At 37.8% G+C, this 14,119-nt stretch overlaps 1 protein-coding gene across 2 annotated transcripts in view; it reads left to right on the top strand.

Moving 5' to 3' along the window:
• The window catches only part of Prkd1 (protein kinase D1), a 290,741-nt gene that overhangs the window by 270,958 nt on the left and 5,664 nt on the right, over positions 1–14,119 (top strand). The window lies entirely within an intron of this gene.

Genomic DNA, 14,119 nt, shown 5'->3' with positions numbered 1-14,119 from the left:
TGTAGTTCAAAGTTCACAGTAAGTATTCAGATTTCACCATTTATATAAGATGACACATTCATAGATAGCCCTCACACTGATATCTATTAATTAATGAATGCATTAGTACAGACATGGGAAGAGTGTAGGTAAACTGCCAAAAGTACTGATGGTGTAAAATGGCAAGGGATATCTCCATTATTAGAGCTTTAGTGGTTGTTACCATTAGCAACAACCTCTCACAGCTTCTGCATTTCTTTTGAATTAGAGTTAGATGGATATATCTTAAAAGAATCTGGAATACCTACAAAAGAACTATGGTGCATGGCTAAGGAATTAAGAAATTAGGAAAAGGCAAACCCGAAGTGTAATAGTCACTCTTTTCCAGCGACCATGTCTCCTGTTAGCAAACATTGCCAGTTAGACAAGGTTAGCCCTCATGCTTCATATCTCTAAAGCAGTAAAATACCTTTATGCTATTGCCAGATGCAAACGAAAAGATTCCCTCCTTAACACCAGTCGGATGCTTCCCTGTTCTTATCAATGGGAACAGATAAAGACATAGGTATTAATGGTTTTAAAAAGCAGTAATTAGGAAATCCAAGTTTACACCCACAATACAGTTCAGGATAGAATGTAAAAATTTGTTTCTAAAACAAAATTAGTAATGAGTTATGCATTTGGAAAGATGATCATTTATTTTTTTTAATTTTCAGCTAAATTTAAAATTACAGTCTCCAAATTTAGAGGATAAAGATTCACTTTGGTTTAGCTCATCAGACCTGCATTTTCAAAAGAGATATAGAACTAAGTCATCATTGAAGAATGGAAAATATGATCTGTAACATTTTAGTAAAGAGAATTATCTAGAATAATTCAAAAGCCATTTGTATTTGACCAAGAAATACACATTTTACTTGGCTGGGTAAAGCTCAGAAGATTTCCTATCACCCAGCCCAGGTGATACCAGACCAGGTTGAAAATGAAACTCTCCTCCAAAAAGACTGGGCATCAACTCAGAAATAACCTGTCCGCTGCCCCCTTCCTGCTCCTGATTTGTCCTTGCTGGAGAGGTCCAGGAGCTGGACTAATTGCTTATTGAGGTCTGGATGGCATATGAATTATTTCTGTGCCTCTGAATGTACTTATGGTTGAATAAAGAAAATAAAAACATAACTTATGTCACAGTATCAGTTGAAGTGGCACAAAAATCATTCTTTCCCACTGTCTTACTGACAGTAAACTGATTAGAAGCTTCAGTAAGACTAGTAGTGGGTAATTTAAAGCATATTGAAACGGACAAACCTACAAGAAAACTAGTATGGTGAACACAACTATAATAGACCACTAAGAAGTCTCATGATACTTTAAACCACATCGCAGTCGCTGAAAATCAAGGTACTGTAAAGTGAGAAACGAGGCAATGTCATGATTACAATAGCAAAAGGAGAGAGGTCAGTAATCTGAGATACAGTTCAGGTTGACGGTCTAACCAATCATCTGCCATCTTTGTTCATGACATTATCTGTAAAATGGGGTCATGATTCCTACCTACCTGATAAGATTATGTGCTGCTAAGTTCATGTCGATACAGGCTAGAGTCATATGAGAAGTGGGAACACTAATTGAGAAAATGCATCCACAAGATTGGACAGTAGGCTAGCCTGTAGACCAGTGAGTCAGGCCATCCCTCAGCAGATAGTCCTAGGTTCTATTTAAAAAAAAAAAAAAAGGCTAAAACACAGGGAATAAGACAGTAAGTAGTAACCTTCCATGACCTCTGCATCAGCTCCTGCCTACAGGTTTCTATCCTGCTTGAGTTCCTGCCTTTGTTGATCATGAACAGATACATGGAACTGTGAGTGTAATAAACACTCTTCATCCCAAGTCCCTTTTGTCCATGGTGATTCGTAATAGCAATAGTAACTCTAACTAAGGCTGAATGAAGTAAAGTCTTAAAAGCATCTGCACAAGCTAGGATAGGTCCAGCCAAGCTTGTGAATATTAAGTAAGACTGTAGGACCCGAAGCTAAGCAGTTGGTGTCACTGGTAAACAAAAACGGGACTCAGTATATTTAGAAACTATGTATAAACTTCTGTTTTTAAATTTTTAGGACTTGCTTTAATAACAGGACTTTCAATAACAGAAACCTACAGCAAGAAAATAAGATAATGTAAATGTAAAAAGTAAAGTATAGATTCAGCTGGCTCTTGCAACCCACATTTTGTTTTCACACTCTCTCAAAGCTGCTTTATTTGATGGTAACTTTCTTCTCAGGTTATCTTTCTTGTGGTGCAAATTCTGCCCCTGCGTTCTCCAAGCTTATCTGCTCCTGACTGCTATACATGTTCTCAAGTGGAAGTTAGCATATTATGAAGACAGTCTTTGAATTGGGTACCAATTATCTCTGCTCCCCCAGAGTTGCTAAAGTTGACTAAGAAAGAGAAAGGAAGCAATTGCAGAAAAAAGAAAAGAAGAGAATAAAGAAAGAAAAGAAAAGAGGTCCTAACCTAAAACCAAACACAAAGGCATTAACAGGTTGGAAAACAGGATTTGGGTAGTGTGTGTGTGTGTGTGTGTGTGTGTGTGTGTGTGTGTGTGTGTGTGTGTGTGTGATTATATAAGTTTTGGACAATGGAAAAATAGCACATCACATGTTAACAAACTGAAGTGAAGACATAAGACTAGCTCACACTTAAGTAGAATCTGCCACAAACCACACATTGAACATGCTTACCATGCATGAATTCATACATCAGCCACTAACTTTGAAGTAGATATTCTTATTGATTCTAATTTAAAGATGCAGGGACACAAGAATAGAGCTAAGTAACCTGTGTGAGTATTGGCACTTTCAAATCCCAGCTGCTCCCCTTGGATAGATGCTCTTATCTATAACACTTCCAGCCTCTTGGTGTTCTTTTAGGAGATTATCCTGCTGTATTTACTTTTATTATGTTTTCACTATTTTACCAGAGAAACAAGACTGGGGTAGTTCTTCAAAAGGAAAGAAACACAAAATCTAAGGCAACACAAGAAAATGTGCAGGGAAGTGAAGCTGACCCACATGATATGATTTTAAGCAGTTCAGGAAATGTGGAGAAAAAGAATCACCATCACCATAATGCTTCAATTATCCTTGGCATGAGCATCAGTATAGAGAAGAAGGGTTGTATCCAGTAGGCTATTTGGACAGAGAGTTATGACCTAGATTTTATTAAGTAACAGCAAATGTATATAAATTATTCACATATTGCTATTCATTGATGGCTATAGATCACCTTTAAATTAAGGATGTCTTAATTATAATCATGCAAAATAATGTGAATAGTGGAACTTTTGTGTCACTAAGAATAGGCTATAGGAGATCAATGAGACCCAACTTGAGAGACCTATAAAATACTACATATATGTAGTGGTATACGTGTGTGTGTGTGTGTGTGTGTGTGTGTGTGTGTGTGTGTGTATGTGATTTAATATGTAGTTTAACCAATGATAAAGAATTTAAAATGGCCAGTGAGGCTGCTCAGGATAAAGACACTCACCACCAAACCTAAAAAATAGAATTCAATCCCCAGACCCAGATGGTAAAGTCTTGTCCTCAGACTTTCATATACACTTTGTGGCACGTGCCCACATCCCCACGCATTCACACACACACACACACACACACACACACACACACAAACACACATACACACACACACACACACACATACTAAAAGAGAATTCAAAATTAATGTTTCATATAATGTCATATACTTGTGAATGTTAGAATTTACTTGCCCATAATTTGTACCTGGCTTGTTCTAAATGACAAAGGTGGCCAGTACAATTAATTTAATAAGTAAATTAATTGGGACAAGACAATGTCAAGAAAGCTGAAGTGATGCAAGTCTTTTCTTGTGGTTGCATTTCTTTAGGAAAAGTTGTGCTATGTAGCTCTTTTATCAGATATACTTGTTCTATTGGGGCTTATTGCTGAATAAGCTCACCCTTTCTCGTTCTTTCTGAACTCTGGCTGTCTGGTTCAACTCAGCTTTTCAGGTTCAAAACTCCTCTCCTAAATGACTGATTTGACCTAGATTCTCTTGACTTCTGACTGAATTGTTCTGCTTGGCCTCAAACTAACTCTGGCAGTTAGTTCTAATTTTCTTGCTCCTTCTTATTCTTTGTCTTCAACTGCCTCTGCCGACCTACCTGCACTGCAGGAACTGCACAAACTGAACAAAACTCACAAATAAACTCAACTGAAGGCAAGTGAGCTACCCTCCCCTTCTGCCTCACTCTGTGCTGCTCGTTAGTAGCCCCTCCTTCCTCTGTTCTCTTGCGAGTTGGGCATCTCCTATCTCTGATTCATTCTCTCAAATCTTTCTCTCATTTGTCACTTTGCCCTTCTATTGTTGGTTACTTTCAAACATGCTGCTTTCTTTTACAAACTAACCTTACTTATGCTGTTTCTGATGAATGGTGTGTTCTAAACGGATGTCTATATTCCAGCTAGAAGGATTAAAGGCTTGTCATTCTGCTAGATCATACAGACTCAGAAGGTCTTTGGATGGGATTGATTGCCAGATTAACCATGTTGCTAGATTAAAATTCTTCTACAACAGTATAAAATAGCTACAACAGTTTCTGAAGATAATCAATCTGCCCTTCTGAATTTATCTCATCGTGGACAAAACTTTAAAAAAAAAAAAACAGGGTTAGAATCAGGGAAAAATGAGTACAATTAAAATTTGTGAAGATATAAAGATGGATGGCTCAGAATTTAAGAGCACTGGCTAATCTTACCTTGAGCCTGCATTCAGTTCCTAAAACTCATGTGGTATCTCACTAAGGTCTGCATCTTACTTTGAGGGATTCTGATGTACTCTTTTGCCCTCTGAGCACCAGGCACATACATAGTTCTCATACATATATGCCAGAAAAATACTAATTTACATAAAATAATAAATAAGTGAAATTTTAGAAATATGTAACCATGCTTTCCTTTAGAAGTTTATAGGAAATCAGTAGAAAAATAGAGAAAATAGGTGTTTTCTAAGTAGTGAGAAGATGGAGTTTTATTTTGATTTTTAAATTTTCCTTATGGACCTGAATCTTTTTGTTGGAGTGTGTGAAAGCTTTTAAAGTAATCAGAAACAAAAATAAGCAAACAAAGCCTCATGGACCAAGATAAGGGTTGAAAAATGAAATAAGGACTAAGTTTGTTTTTTGTTTGTTTGTTTGCTTGTTTTTGTTTTGTTTTAGTTTTGGTTGTTTTGGGGGGAGATTGGGGTTTTTTTTGTATAAATATAGTTCTGCCATAAGTGGTCTAGAAGTTGTTCAAAGTTTTAAATAAATGATATATAGTATTTCATATCACTCACCACCATGGCCTAGGGTTCCATTTTCTTCTCTGTGACATCTGCCATGAATGTCATAGTGAGTGTATAAATGAGAACACCATCATGACCCTGTATCTGCCATGTCCACACAAAGGAGAATTTTCAGTGGAATTCTTTTTCCCATATCCTTTCACTTGCTCTGAATCATAGCACAGGTTATGTGGCGCCTTTATCTGTATGACTTGATTTTCCAGCTTTTGCTTTTGACAGAGTTATTCTTAGAAGGAGAGAGTGATATAGATAACCAGACTCTGAGGGCTGAAGGCTGATAAAGAGAGATGTAGTCTGCTTCAGTGTGAGTTGCCTCATTAAATGAATAAGGACATCCTTGCAGTGAGGAATTTGAAAGCATCTGTTCAAGTAACAGTACATTGCCATCATCAAATTGATGTGTTCAATTAGAGATGTGCATTACATTTGAGAAAGGTTAGTAATGGGCAGGGAAGAGATTACTTTTTTTTTTTTCCTTCTGAGTTTTGATACTCCCTCATATGCCATTAGGGAGGCGAAAAGGCAGTAATCAACACAGAGGCAGCCTGGGAAATTGTCTCACAAGGAGACCCTGACCCCTGCAGACAGAAGATCATTTTCTGTGTTCACAGGTGAAGTCTGAAAGAGCACCTATTCCCAGGCCACCTGCAGTGTTGTTGCTGTGCAGACCTAGAGGCACACGACTAGTTGGTATTATTAAAAATTCTGATCAAAGAGAAAGGCTTGACATGCCACATATATAAATATGAGGAAAAATGGAAATACCCTTGCACTGATTTCAAGTCCTCAGCGCAACATTAGTTAATTATCAAATTGGGATGGTTTGGTGATAACAGTTTTCTCCCACTGATGAGCCCTACCGTGCCAACCTTATATTCATGCCTCTTTGTACTGCTTATTGGCAAGGGCTCTGAAGGGTCCTCCCAGTTGAGCTCAGCTCCCAGATTATGTGATACCTCAAAGTATCCAATAGCTGTAAGACACCACGAAGCAAAACTAAAGTAGTTTTTGCCATTCGACTTGAGAAGTTCAAATAAAATTGGCTGCAAGTGTGTTTTCCCCACAAAACTGGAAAATACAGCCAGTATCAATACAAAGAAAAGCTAACTAAAAGCTGAGCACCATCAGCACATGGTATGCTTTCAGAACCCAACAGTGTTCCCGAATGCTAAGCAGTTCATAAATAGTGCTTTGTTATGAAATGGAACCAGCCTAGGTCCTTTTTTCACAACATTTTGTTCAAAACAGCAACAACAACAAAATAGTAAGCTCACGAATGTAAGTTTTGGTTAGATAAGACCCAGACATCCGATGGCATGAGAAACAAAAGAAAGACAATTGCCATCTTACTGATTAAGTTGTGTGGTAACAGTTTATGAGGCATGCAGATCCCACAAGCCTGCTGAATATTAATGAATAGATTGATTTGTCAACATATTAACACCACTGTCAGACAGAACAGGACGCAAGAGAGGTGCTGGGACTAGCCAGAGAAATGCTTCCAACTGCTGCCTGGGTGCCAGGAGTGCAGCCACAGTTGATAAAGTGAATTGAGTTATGTAGGTCAGAACCTCTATGGAAGGGGCAGGGTGGGTAACATTTTAAATGACCTCAATTTAAAATTCTGGAACTATGTTTAATTTTTAGAAGAGCCTTTCATTGTATTCATTTAAAGGGAATTTAAAATTTTGAGTCTATGGTATGTAATGAATTGAAAAAATGTCCACCAGTAGAGTGAGTTCATATGTTTCTATGTACATCAATAGTTCCTACTGCAGTGAGGTAAGATGGGGAAGTCTGTCCAAAAAGAAAGGACTCATTTATCAAGAATGCAAGTTCAATGTGGTTAGTAGGAGTTTTTTTCTAATATATGGCCATTTGAGAAAATGGTCAGAACTTTTATTAGGATGGTTGATATTATAATTTGTCATAATTGGCTGTTTATTTGTCCCCACAAAAATAAAATATTTGTGTAATCTTGAATAGAAATTGAAAATTATGCTCAACATAGTTGAGCTGAAATATGGATTCTACACCCATTGTAGATGTCAGAGTAAAGGCTCAAGTGTGGGTAATTATTTGATTTTTGCCTTTATTCATATAGCAACAGAGAATAGTTCCAAACATAAATAATAATTTAAGAAAAATAAAAAGTATCTTAACTAGTACTTATATTGACCTAGAGTATACCAAGACACTGAGCAATTATTCAGAATATTTTTAGGTTCTTCTAGTCATAGAAAGTATGCAGGATTAGAAGGGCCCAAGTTCTCTTAGTTAAAGCCTAATACCATGACTAGAGTATCTCTGCATTTCAGCACACTGGTGGAATGATTCTAACCATCTCCTCCTTTCCAAATCAAGGCTCATAAGACTTCATGAGGGCCACAGTCCCTCTCCTCCTGGTGATTCTGACCCAAGAACAATGTTCTTTGCTTATGTCACTTTTAAACAGAATCTCAGAGTAGATCTACCTTTGGGTTCAATTACTCTTGTTAAATATAATGTTATAATAAGTATAATAGTGGTACATTCCTGTAATCTCAGCACATTTACTTTGTCATAACATTTGATTTGGGGACAATAAGTAGAATCATAATGAGTAACTGTGAGTTTTAAGTTTTTGACTCATGCTTATATATGTTTTTCTCATTAATTTATTTATCTATTCACTTTACATCCTGATCACTCCCCCCTCCTCCTGGTCCCTCCTCACATAGTCCTTCCCCCTACCCTCCTTCCCCTTCTCTAACCCACATTTCCCAATTCTTCAATTAAAAGTTAGTGGATAGAGGATTAAGGTATCCAAATAGTGGATCTAGTTTCATTTGGCAATGAAATGTTTTCTTACCAGAATCACCCGTTGCTCTAGACTGTAGCCATTTGGGGAATTATTTGTGTAATCCAACTCATTTACTATTACTATCAGCATTTTCTGCACAGTTAATTAGCCTGAAAGCCCCTCCCTCCCCCTCCAAGTCTTGATTCTAAAACACTGAGCAAGATATGGTTCAGAATAGATTCTTAATGTTTATATATATTTATTTAATGGTCCATAGTAACCTAGCTATTAAACACTTTCAATGTTCTTGTACCTTCAACCTTTTGCAACACAAAATCTGTCCTAAAAGCCAGCAATGCCAGCACTGCCAGGGATCCATGGACAGATGCACAACATCATCCTCCACCTAAACCTCTAAACCGGAATCCTCTGTTTAAATCCTCAAACTTCTATTGAAATATACGTGAAAGTCTACAAAGATGTTTAGTAGCCAAGTTCAAGCCCTGAGTGTAATAGAAATGCTCAAAACACTTCTAAAACTCCCAGAACCTGCCCAGAGACTCCTCAGCTAAGAAGTTTTACCTTTCTTCGGGTTAAGCACTCATTTTTTAGAAACATAACTCTCTTAAAAGAATGTTAGCATGGAGTGAAAATAGAGAACACTCTATGTCAGAAATGTATTTATGGTGCTACCTTAAATTTGGAGTCAGGCAGGCACGGGTGTGATAACCTCTGTATGCTTGTGTTGAAACAATTCATGGTTTCCAAGATCATGTTGCCGATCTTCAGAAGAAAAATGCGATTGAATGTGAAACAGAAAGTAACCATTGATGGAATACTTTCTACAGAGGAAAGAACTGAGAGCAGCAAAGCCATCAACTCAAGTCTCTAAAGGTCTTACACTTCATTGGATTCCGGTAATTGACTCAGGAACGAGTGAGATGATGATTTCCAGTGGCCTTGTTAGCTGCTGGCAGCCGCTGGTTGCAGCCCCTGCGAGGAGCGTCCCAGTTAGTGTTGCTGGGCAACGGCATGCTGGGTTGAGAGCTGGAATGTGAAGGGTTGCAAAACGATTTTTAAAATAAACACACAAGTTCCCATCAGCGTGAAGCCAAGCAAAGGGAGAGAAGAAGTAAGCACTGCACTTCAGCAGTGAGAGGAAGAACTGAAAGAGTGTGGACCACGGCCTTGAAGAGAAAAGCCTAGAGGGTGGCTAGTGATGGCTCCATCAAATTAGCATCCCTCTGAAAGTATCAACCTGAATAGTGTGGCATGGAGAGATGTGAGGATAGAAAGCATAAAAGTAAAAAGTGATATGTCTGGATGAAAACGATGAACACTGGGGTGTTGGAAGTCCTTTCTCTGCTGTAAATTAAATACTATGTATTGCAAGTATCCTTCAGATTTCCTGACAGTGATCAGTGTTAAGCCCATGATCCATTACACTCTACCCAGCTTGTGGTGCCCCATCATCCAAAAAATTATAACTAAAACACATAGACTACGTGCATAAAACATGGGCATTAAAACTTAGAGCTGAGAAATAGACTATTTAAATTTCTGGTTAATGCATTGAAGCTACCAAATGGCTAGTTAGGGTTTTCTCATACTTCAAAATTCCAATTCATCTTTTGTTTTAGAGACTCATCAAGTTTAGTGAAAAACTTTGCCTGACCTCAACAAAACTAAAATCTAATGGAGAGAGTAGGAAGAACCTGCCACATACTATACTGATCTAAGGACTTGATCAAAGATGGGGATAGGATTTGATGGGAGATGTGAACTGTGAGCCCTGTGTGTTAGCTATGCAGATGTCCTTGTGCACCAAGCCATGAACCCCATGGAGCCTTAGCTATCCTAATACTTCCCAAAGGACCCATTCTGTTGAAAAATGAGTGTGTAGTAAAATTTTACGGATACTTTAATCTTTTGTTTAATAGAATAATGAGAAAAATTACTGGGCAGAAATTTGCAAGCCAATAACTTAAAATAAACAAACAAAACCAAAAAACAAAAAAAGTAAAAAAGGTAAAACACAGATTTAAAAACTCTATTTCTAAGCTGGGCAGTGGTGGCACACGCCTTTAATCCCAGCACCTGGGAGGTAGAGGCAGGTGGATTTCTGAGTTCGAGGCCAGCCTACTCTACAGAGTGAGTTCCAGGACAGCCAGAGCTATACAGAGAAACCCTGTCTAGAAAAACAAAAAAAAAAATTCTATTTCTTCCTTTTCCGTTTTTGGAAAACATTGATATATGGCTACAGACATTTTTGAAAGAACCAAAATCTTGGATCATGAATGATAAATGTAAAATTAACATTTGCATTTCTGATAATGTTCTCATAAAGAAAAGCAACTGGAAAAAAAAAAAACTCCCTACATTGTTCTAATATGGCTGCTTAAAGACTATATGACAGCCAACTGTTAATGGGATTGAACGTATGGATAATAAGAGATTAGAACTGGCAGAATAGTATCAGGATTGCATCCAAGGATAAATAGGATGGGATGGTTGGAATGTAATCATGACAATGCAAACATTGCTGTCATATTTATTACAAATAAATGTAGGTATTATCCAGTTTGCGCCTATTGTCTGCCAAGATAGAAAGAATAAGGGGTGGTAAGTGTGAAGAGGTCAGAGGGTCTCATATCCTGCTTTGCTTTGACCCTAGATGAGATCCAGCCACTCAAGGTAGCATCAGCTCGCTATCCCATATAGCATAGAGACCAGTACTATGTAACAGCATTCCCTGTCCCACAAAAAAACAGACATTTGAAATAATTGTTTTTCTGGTGTTGTAGAAAGAAGTGTAGGATATCCATATCTCCTTTTCTTGTAGATTTCTAAGTTACCTTGGCACTCCAGATCCTTAAGGAGCCCTGTGTGCCCTGCATGTCTCTTTCTTTTCCTGCATAGGTGCCATCACACCACTCTTCCATCTCATGTCCTACTTTGCCCACCTCCTCAACATGTTTTCTGTCACTTTGCTTTTTAGAGGAAATCACAACCTAACCTACTCTTGTATCTGTTTCTTCCATTTCCCCTCCGCTTACCCTCATTCCAAAGCCATGCTTTATGCAGTTTCTTCTAGATCAGCATTCTGCATCTTTTCATTTTTTTCAATATGTTACATTTTTATTATACTAATAATTTCTCTTGGTTCCTATCGGATCCTTCCTACTTCCCTACTCACCCAACTTTATGTTCTTTCTCACATTGCTCAACAGTAACAACAACAACAAAATAACCAAAACAAACAAACAAACCTGAAAACCAAAACAAATAAGCCAAAAATAAAACAAAATGAAACAGAAACCACTCCCTCCCCAAAATCAAAAACATAGAATCTATTTTTTATTGACCAACTACTCCTGAACATAGATTCCTCCCTGAAGTGTAGTTGTATAACTAACTAGTAACCCTCCATTGGAAAAACTGATCTTCTCTTTCCCAGCAGGTATCAGTTGGAAATAACTGCTTGGTTTAGGCTGAAAGTTTGTGTCCACACACTTTCTTGATGCTGGAATTTTGTCTGGTTTAAACACATGCAGGTGCTAGTCAAGCTGCCACAGTCACTGTGTGCTTCTATGTCCATCAGTCATTGCCTAGGGAAGATGCTGTTTTCTTGGAGTAATTCATCATCTATGATTCTTACAGTCTCTGCCTCTCTTTTATGTAGATCTTTGAGCCTTGAGCAAAAGGATGTTAAAAAGACATCCCAATTAGTTCTAAGTACTCCAAAGTCGTTCACTCTTTACACATTGTCCAGTTGTGGGTCTCTGTGTTAATTATGTTGCACCTCAAAAATAAAAGCCTTCTTTTATGATGATTAATTGATGCACTGATCTTTGAGCATCAGAATATGTCATTTGTAATCATTTTATTACTATGATCCTTACACAGAAAAAAAAAAAAAAAGAAAAAGAAGTAGAATTCTCCTAGAGCTTATGTCCTATGGAGTCTCAGGTTTGCAGCCACATTAGTAGTTTCAGGCATGGGTTGCATCTCATGGTACAGGTCTTAAATTCAATTAAAAATTATTGGTAAGTACTATAACATTTGTGCCATTATTACAGCAACATGTCTTGCGGAGAGATTACTGCTGTAGTTTTCAGTTTGTTGCTGAGTCAGATTGATGATTAACCTTCTTCTCCAGTAGCATGCAGAGTACCTTCCAACAGCACGAATGCTCCACCGAAGGAATAAAGCGCCTAGTCGTACGCCAGCTTAATTTCTTGATGTTTGATAGCATAACTCAATTGTGTCTTCAGCAAGAAGGATTTACCATCATTTTGTGGAGAGCAACCAATAGCCTTGGTTGATGTTTTGGGGGAGTCTGTGGGACCCTTTGGGCTAACAACTCAACAAAGAGGTTTTCCTTGGTGACATAAGATGTCATTGTGGTATTGTCTTCCATACAATATGGTGACTCCATTTGGATGCATTTTACATATGTATATATTTAGGAAGCCTCTAGAGTAATGGGATTTCATACGCCTCTGGTATTAGTTGTCCTTTCCCATATTCTCTCCTATATAGCCTGAATTTTTATTTCCCCTCCCATTTAATTCTCCTAGTTTTTCCTTTATCTCTTCATTGTTCTATTCTATCTCCCTTCCCTTGGAGGCCCTAATTATCTACATAATTGCTGGGTGGCTCAGATTAAAACCCCTGAAGCTAACATTTTTTTATAGACATACTTGCTCTTCTGTGTTCATAAGCTAATCTACTCTTTATAGCCAAAAGTTTGAAATACCCTTGATTCTAATCAATTGTGGAATGGATAATGAAAACTTAAATATACTTATAAAATAGGATATTATTCAGCTTTTAAGAACAGTGAAATTTGCAAGTCAAGGGGTAGAGCTTGCAACAACCATGGAGGTAATCGTATCCAAACCGACAGATGTTTTCTTCCATGTGTGAACGTTAGCATTTTGATTTTTTTTTTTTCAGATTGACAAATAGAGCTTGAGCACCTTGGCCTCTTTTGTTCCCGTTGGGATCTGTCGGCAGGAGAGTTTATTTTGTTCCTGCCACTCCCTTCCCTACTCTTGGTCCCTTTTCCTTTTTTGAAATATGTACAGCAATGCCTGCTGGGAGCTGGAACGGGGGTGGGGGGGACATGGAAGTATCCTTAGAGCTCTCAATAGCAGACAAGACACAGATACATTTTGAACCCCTTAAGGAGTTAACCAGTGTGGGCTTATGGCTAGTGTGCTTTTGAGTGACCCAGGATGGAGATGAAAAAGATACTAATGTGTGTGAGACAGGCTATAGTGGACTGCGTCTCATGAAAAGAGCCTCAATGCAGAACTCATTCTCTGAAAATTTTAGATTATTTCTGATAGACTCTCATAATAAATAATTCAATAGATAGTTGAAAAAAATTAGAAAACCAGTCTTGGTCCTTAGAGGAAGACTAAGAGTCAGTGCTTGTAAGAATCCCTTTGCCAGGGATGTAGTGTGTTAGAATGCCTACTTTTCATTTTACATGCAATTGCCAGATTGATAAAGTAGCATCACAGACAAGTATGTCTTGACCACAGCCATGTATTTTGTGAGGTGATAAACCTATAATAGCCAGTTGGGGATAATGAAGTATGGACTAGATGGGAACACTACAGTAGGAAAAATCTGCTCAAGAAATAATCAATAGCCCTGGAAGTTAGAAGTGTGAGTTAGGATATAGCCAGAAAGTTCTACGTTTAAAGTTCTGTACTTTGCCCCAAAAGTTTTCTAATGATGGGATTAACACATAGCACATGGGCTTATTCATGGGGAGGGTAAAAATCTGACAGAAGGAAATCATATTGCATTCAGAATAATCTTTGAGGGCTGAACTGTGGGCTGCAGTTACAATGAAACACAAGAAGCTCTGAATTCAGTATGTAAAAGTATGATAGAAACATAATGAAAAATTTAATGTCCATTGTACCAGTGAATTGGTTAAATGGCTTTGGCTACCAGCGG

Source organism: Mastomys coucha, unplaced genomic scaffold (genome assembly GCF_008632895.1).
Source record: "Mastomys coucha isolate ucsf_1 unplaced genomic scaffold, UCSF_Mcou_1 pScaffold6, whole genome shotgun sequence".
NCBI lineage: Eukaryota > Metazoa > Chordata > Mammalia > Rodentia > Muridae > Mastomys > Mastomys coucha.
Note: the sequence above shows the minus strand (reverse complement) of the source record. Positions and strands in the feature narration are given on the sequence as shown.